The sequence below is a fragment of the Crocodylus porosus genome, unplaced genomic scaffold, assembly GCF_001723895.1.
Source record: "Crocodylus porosus isolate Cpor-Errol unplaced genomic scaffold, CroPor_comp1, whole genome shotgun sequence".
NCBI lineage: Eukaryota > Metazoa > Chordata > Crocodylia > Crocodylidae > Crocodylus > Crocodylus porosus.
In genome coordinates, this window is record NW_017728907.1 from 12,565,248 (window position 1) to 12,572,179 (window position 6,932).

Genomic DNA, 6,932 nt, shown 5'->3' on the forward strand with positions numbered 1-6,932 from the left:
GGGCTGGTCCGCTACCTCCCTGCTCCCTTCGTCCGGCCCAGGGAAGGGCTCCTCGGGCCACTGCGCGGGGTAGGGGGCAGGACCCCGGCACCCGCACAGCCGCAACCAGGCCGGCAGCTGGCCCTGGGCCCCCTGCTCCGCATGAAGGAGAGGAGGTGTGAAGAAGCCCCCGCGAGCGCCGTTCTCTCCTCTCCTCTCCCGGCCCGGCCTGGCCCCTGGGCTGGCGGGCGGTGCTTCTTCCTCGGTCACATCGCAGGAGTCCCGGGGCTGGGCGTGAAAAGAAACACTAGACGCCAGTGAGGTTCATGGTAAAATCCTGGGAGCTGTCAGTCTTGCAGCTGGAGTCCCTTGCCGGCATCCATAGAGATGATGAGTAACTTGGGGTTTTGTTTTGTTGTTTTTTAGACCACCACAAAGGCTACAGGCCAGTGGACCATCGCCAGGAAATCTGAGGGTCAGTATGCGTTTACAAGAACATGGATAGCACGGGCCTGTTGTTCTCCCTCTCTTTCCTTTCCTTCCTGTTGCCTTCTATCATTTCTGTCATGTTTTAAATTAGTGACTTGTTTAGGCCCTGATCCTGCAAAGAAACACTTGGCTTTACACCTGCTGGAGGAGTACTACACACTGCACAAGCATCACTCCTGGTTTTACCATTTCACTCTTTAGCCTTTATCTCTCCTAGAAGAAATGCTGGGAGTCTCAGGAACTTCCTTTATCTGTAAAGTGAGGCTTACTTTGGGGATTGATTTCTGTCTACATTTGTAAACCATATTTGCAACCTGTGCTGAGAGAGGACAGCCGAAGGCTTTAGACTCGTGGTTGCTTTGCTGTTCATGATTTCTGTTATACTTTCATAGTTACGCTGAATGTTAGAAGTGGTTGAATGCATTTCCATTGAGAAGTACTTTTGAGGAAAAAATCAGTTCCTTAGGGAAAAGAGAAATGGTCAGGGGACCATGTTCAATTTGATTGTTTTCCCCACAGAAAAAAAGTAAAACTCAAAACCAGCTTTTTACCAAAACTGTTATTGAAAAGGATATTTCTTCTGTTTTTTTTTTTCTTTTTTTTGTAAACATTGTTTCTGCAAGCCAGTGGGTTCTTGTTAATTTCAGTACTGAGCTTTCATTGATAAAATGAAATTTACAGGGAAGTATTCAATAAAATAATTTTTAAGACATTTCTAATCAGAGACAAATGGCAGCTCTGGCTCATGTTATTATTGCATTGCAAGCATCCGTATAAGAGTGGCCTTGGAGCTGAGGCCTCTACTTACTGTCACTCATCACTCAGGTAGAGGTGAGACACAGGATGGCCAGGGTTAACCTCATAGTCAAACACGGGTTATAACATGCTGAACTGCTGCTCTGAAAGTAGAGAGTAAAAGGAAAGCTCAAAGATCTAATCCAAGCTGACTGAAGTTGATGGGAATCTTTCCATTGACACCAGTGAGGTATGGATGAAAGTCCAAGTGCAAGCCGTGAATTGTGAACTCAAAGACTAGGATCCCAGCCATAGCCACTGACTCACTACTACATTTGTACTATGCACATCCCACACAATAATACAAAGAGGCTATGATTCTTGCTGGCACTAAGGCCATTTTATGGCATTTATTATACCTATGCCTGCTTCAATTCCCTGTTAGAGCAAGAAGAGGCAATCCTAGTTTAACCAAAAATTAAGCTCTGTGTCTTATGGGTCATGCCCTTTCTAACTTCCTCACCTCAAATTCCCAAGCTCTTTTTCTTCCCCTTTCATCAGTTGTGTTCCTTTTACTTGGAAACCAAAAGACCCACTGCTGTATAAGCAACAAAGCACAGCTAAAAACTGCTGTTGACTTTCTTTTCACATGTCCCTACAGTTTACCTCATTCTCTGAGTCTCACTGTTTCTCTCTTGATTACCCAGCTATTTTTTTTTTTTACATGCCCAGGCTTTATCAAAACACCCCTTTCAAAGAAAGTTTAAGGACTTACATCTTTCTAAGATTCTCTCTGCTTTATTCCTCTCCAGTTAAGGTCAATGTCAGTGAAGCGACTGTCGATATTACTTACTGGAGTGGCGACTGGAATGTCACAAATGGCAGAATCCAGGTTGAATGTGATGGCTTGTATCTGGTGTTCCTGCAAGGAGAGCTCAATCTGGATAATAATGCCTTGCTGACCCTCAAAGTTTATGATAAAGGCAACAATACCATCTTGAAGCTGAAAGAGAAGGAAGAAAGGAAGATATATTTGGTCACAGCATTACGTCTGCTTAGTCCTAATAATATTTATCTGAATGCCAGTGGCCCAGCCATTCTTCATCATTTGTCACTGGGCCTTGTCTTGCTGTCTCCACCCAATTACTGCACTGACAGAAAAAGGATTAAATATTAACATGCAAAGAAAGACCCCTTTCTGACAAACTACAAATCTGAACCCACTACTAGCACATATACAAGATTGTATTCATTAGGCTATACATGTACAAGAAGCCTGAAACTGGGGTCTCAGGCCTGTGCTATGTCTGAGTGAGAGGGTTCTCCTGGCTAGTGCAAACAAGTCAATATGCAAATAGTCTTTATTCAATATCTGCCATGTTCACCTCTTTGGGGCCCACTCCCTGGGATGGATCTGTCGGACTTGGGAGAGGGTCCGTGATACTGTCGAGAAGAATGAAGGTGAGAACATAGAAAGTTACTGATGCTTGGTTCATAGTCAGAGGAATCCTGGCTTCCCTATTTATTTGATGAAATTTGTATATACTTGAAAAGCTTTGCACACTTGCTGGAAAAGGAATCAGTTGAATCACAAATGGACCTGATAGTTTTACAGTTACCTGGGCAAAGTGGAGATGATAGAGATCCATGAAACAACTTTTGCCTAGCTGTGAGGAAGAAAAAGATCATGGGGAGGGTTTCCCTTACAGTGATCCTGGGAGATGTTTCCTGGAAGCTCAGGAAATGGAAGAAAAGAGGTGTTTGGAAGTTTAAAATGGAGACTCATGGTAATGAGCACAGAGCTGTTTAAGAATGGCTTTTCAGACAGAAAGAGACTCTGAGAAATGCAGTTTCTAATTATTTGCAAATTCTGTGGCATAAGTGATGTGGGAATATTTGAGACAATACTAGGAGGGACTGATGTCAGGAATTCAAGATATCAACTGGAGAAGAATCCCAGCTCCTCCCCTCTCCTCTTCCATATGCATGCATACACATGCACACATACATACATACTAGGCTTGAACCAAGATCCAGGTGCCTAAACTTTAGAAGATGTTGGAAGAAGCTCCTAACCCCTTGAGCAGGCTCTCTGGGTTCCAGGGAACAAATAAAATCTTTGGTTCTGAAATCTTCAAATTTGGGAGGGTTCAAATTTGTGAAAGTCTAGTCCAGTGAGCCTATTACATACATGCATACACACACTCGGTTACGCAGTTGTACACACAGGTCCTGAGCTGACTCCCACTGAAGTCCACAGACAGCCTCTTCCTGACTTCAGTGAGCTTGTGATTCCTATTCTCATTTGACTATGAGTGTGGAAGATAAGGACGGTCTTTCCAGGGTTAAAGTGCCGTATTTGATTTGGATGCATGTAGTAACCTAGCCCATTGAAATGTAAAAACATTTATTTTAAGGTGGGTTTGAATGAGTGATTTGTTTGCATCAATGAGCAGAGCTCTGATGTAAATGTGGGGCAGGGGAAATATATATTGCGGACTTGGGTCTCACCCATTGGGAGGAGAGGGCTGCAATGTACCCCTCCCCCCGGAATAAGTGAAGACTGATGAGCTTGCAGGGGGTAGGAAGGGGAAGGGGACAAAACCTAATTGATGCTAGATATATTCAGTTAATATATTGTTATTCTAGGCATAGAGTGAAATAGCTTTCAAAGGCAACAATAAAAGTTAGGCACATAATTCCCTAGTGGAATTAAGCAACTTACAGCTGTTTGTATTTGTGACCATCTATGTTTAAAGTATTTATGTATTTATATTACAGGTATGAAACTGGATAATTTTGTATTTAGTAAAAAAAACACTGGGCAGATTTTAGATTGCAAGAGATTTCCCCCTTCTAAACCCTTATTTGTAGACACTTAAAACCTACAACCTTTGTTTTTCAAACAGAAAGTTTCCAGGCCTGGTCTTTCCCAAACATGTTTCTAAAGCCTGAACAGAAATGGTTCAGTTGCTTGTTTGTTTTTGGGTGCTGGGGGACATGACAGGGGAACAGGTTTAAAAATAAACACCTTCATTGTGATCCAGCAATGTACTAGCATGTGGGCTTCTTCTGACACAATGGTCTAGCTGAGGTTGGTAGGATGACTGCTGTTTAAGATTAGCCAGGAGTTTCAATGCTTTGTTGGGCTGGGGCTTATACCAGTCTTTTCTTCAGTCACAGTGTATGTAGGGTTTAGGGAATGGGTGCTGCCTACCTGGTTAGGCATATGAGGAAACTCCTTTTTGAAACCCCATAGAGACAATGCAGGACTTGCAGAAGCATATTTCCCCAAGACTTCCCAAATTGTCCTTCCAGCAAATCTGCTGAATTGCCAGGGCATTCTGGTAGGATCCAGTCAGATATTTTTCCACCTACTGCCTAAACTCATGCTATTGCCTTCTATGTGAGCAAGGATTACTTCAAAGCTCTGGCCAGTGAAACTCCTTTTTTCCATCCTTCAACTGAAAAAAAAGAGAGAAAGAGGAAAAAGAACCAAATCCTAAGAAATTTTATTAACACCTCCCTCCCCACCAAAAAACATATTAGGAGAATGTTATAATTACACAGTTGAGTGCTTTTCAGTCAGGGAATACCACAGATAATGTGTATTCACAACCTCAACTCTGCCCCCTTTGTGTGTTGATATAATGATAAAGTCTTCAGAGTCTAGTCATACACTGCTTCTCAAATAGTACAGTAATTCCTACAATTTCAGATACTGGGTTGTATCTTCCAGTGCTCTTTGTATACCAGAGGAAAGAGTCCATGAATGACATTGATATGAAAAGTTTTCAATGTAGCAAAGCATAGCAACGTGAGACAAAAGTGAGAGTAAGCTGACACTTATTTGTGTCAAGTTTGCCAAAAAGTTACATTCTTCCACCAAAATTCAATGGAGAAAGTAAGGATTGCTAGTTGATCAGAAAATATATTATTGTTGAGAAAAATGACAAAAATACGTTCTGCAGAAAAATGTAAAGGGAATGGGGCAATCAAATTGCTCTGTGGCATTAAAAACCTTGGCCACACTATAGTAGACTAATATAACAAAAACTAGTACTGAAAATACAAAATAATGCCAAAGTATTACAAGGGATAGTGCATCAGTTTGTAGGGAAAAAAACATTATTTCTTGTATTGCTTAAGAAGTGGTATGTAATCTTGAAATTAAAGGTCATGTCATAATGCATGTAGCTAAGGACACAGAGGTAGGGTTATTTGAATAACTTCTGGGTGTGTGGCTATGTCACCATAACATCCTCTTAATATCACTTATTACTTAAATAATGCTTGATGGAGAGAAAGGAGATTCAGTGAGTCACAGAGTGCGTTGGGTACCTGAGTCAAGTGGAACTAGACCATCTCCCCACTGCCTGACCCACCTCCTGATGCTGATCTCTGTGATGCTTTCTGTCCCACTCCTGCACAGAAAAGGCAATGCTCCACCTTGAGCTGTCCTAGCTCCCCCCAAATCCACTGGGTAGCTTTTTGCCTATACAAGTTAGTTTTTCATCCACTTTTTACAGTTCTTTAACAAGAGTCCTCAAAGTGGCATTTAGAATTAAGTTCTGTGCTAATGCATCCATGAACTGAGCTGGGTGAACACTTGACCTGTCTAGTGGGTTCAGATCTGCTATGCTCTGCTGTCAAAGTATTGAAAAATATCACTGGGTGCATCTACATATGTGCTTTACTGCGGAGTAGACTATTTGGCTCTGCAGTGAAGTGTTACCAGCTAAATGTGTGCCGGTATTAGGATGCAGTAAACTTAATTAACTCCATCATAAGATAATACTGTCAATCTTATGGTAGAGTAATTAACTGCACTGAAACTCATGTGTAGATGGTGACTACGTAGGGGTCTGACTCCTGCCTACTGCCTAGCCACATGGCTTTCCAAGGTCAGCACCCTTGTGTCCCAGCCATCCCCGCCTCCACCACCCAGAACGTAGGGCTGACCCCCCTGTGCCCCTGCCAGCCCAGGCCTGCTCTGACCCAGCTCAAATTGCTGCAGTCCTGGATGCATGTGTAGATGCTGTGCCCAGGAGCAGTTTACTATGGCTCACCAGCTCCAGAATTTACTGCTATGTCTTAATTTCACATGTAGACACACTCGCTTAGTTTCCAGGGATTTTTGCTTTGTTTCTTTCTGGATGGGGAGGCCAACATGCGCCTCTTGAGCCATAAGAAGTCCCATCTTCTAAGGAAACCTCTTCAGCCCCAATGGAAACCTCAGTGACCAAGGTAGCAGCTTGTCAAGTCATGCAAAGCACTTTTGTCACCTTTTGAGATTTCCACCTACTATAAGTAGGGACCAGGGTTGCAATACATCTGCTGGGACTGCTGCTGTCCAGGGCTCAGGTGTGCTGTGGCTCTCCCCATTTGGCTTTTACCTACGTGATGATGCTCCACCATATCTGGAGTCCACTGCCAACCTTCACTTAGTAATTATGTATCCATTTGTTTCCTGTCTTGCTCCTTGGCTAAAGTGAGAATGTGTATTCTTACCTGAAAAACAATAAAACATCCCTCTGTAACCTTTCTGCTCACAGTTGCCTTTTTTTTTTGTGGCGGGGGGAGGAGGGGACATAGTTTAAAGGTATGTATCTGGGGGTGGAGCAGTTGAGGCCACACATTATGCACTGTGTTACTGGAAAATTAAACACACACTTCTTGCAGATCTAGGTTAGGTTTTAAGTTTCTCTAAACATGCACAAATCAATTAC

At 42.8% G+C, this 6,932-nt stretch overlaps 1 long non-coding RNA gene across 1 annotated transcript; it reads left to right on the forward strand.

The window, feature by feature from the left end:
- Positions 1-6: 6 nt before the first annotated feature.
- On the forward strand, positions 7-6,314 carry LOC109307098. Its single transcript, XR_002100163.1, has 2 exons — positions 7-454; positions 2,016-6,314. It is a non-coding gene; the product is annotated as an uncharacterized LOC109307098 (long non-coding RNA).
- Positions 6,315-6,932: the final 618 nt, after the last annotated feature.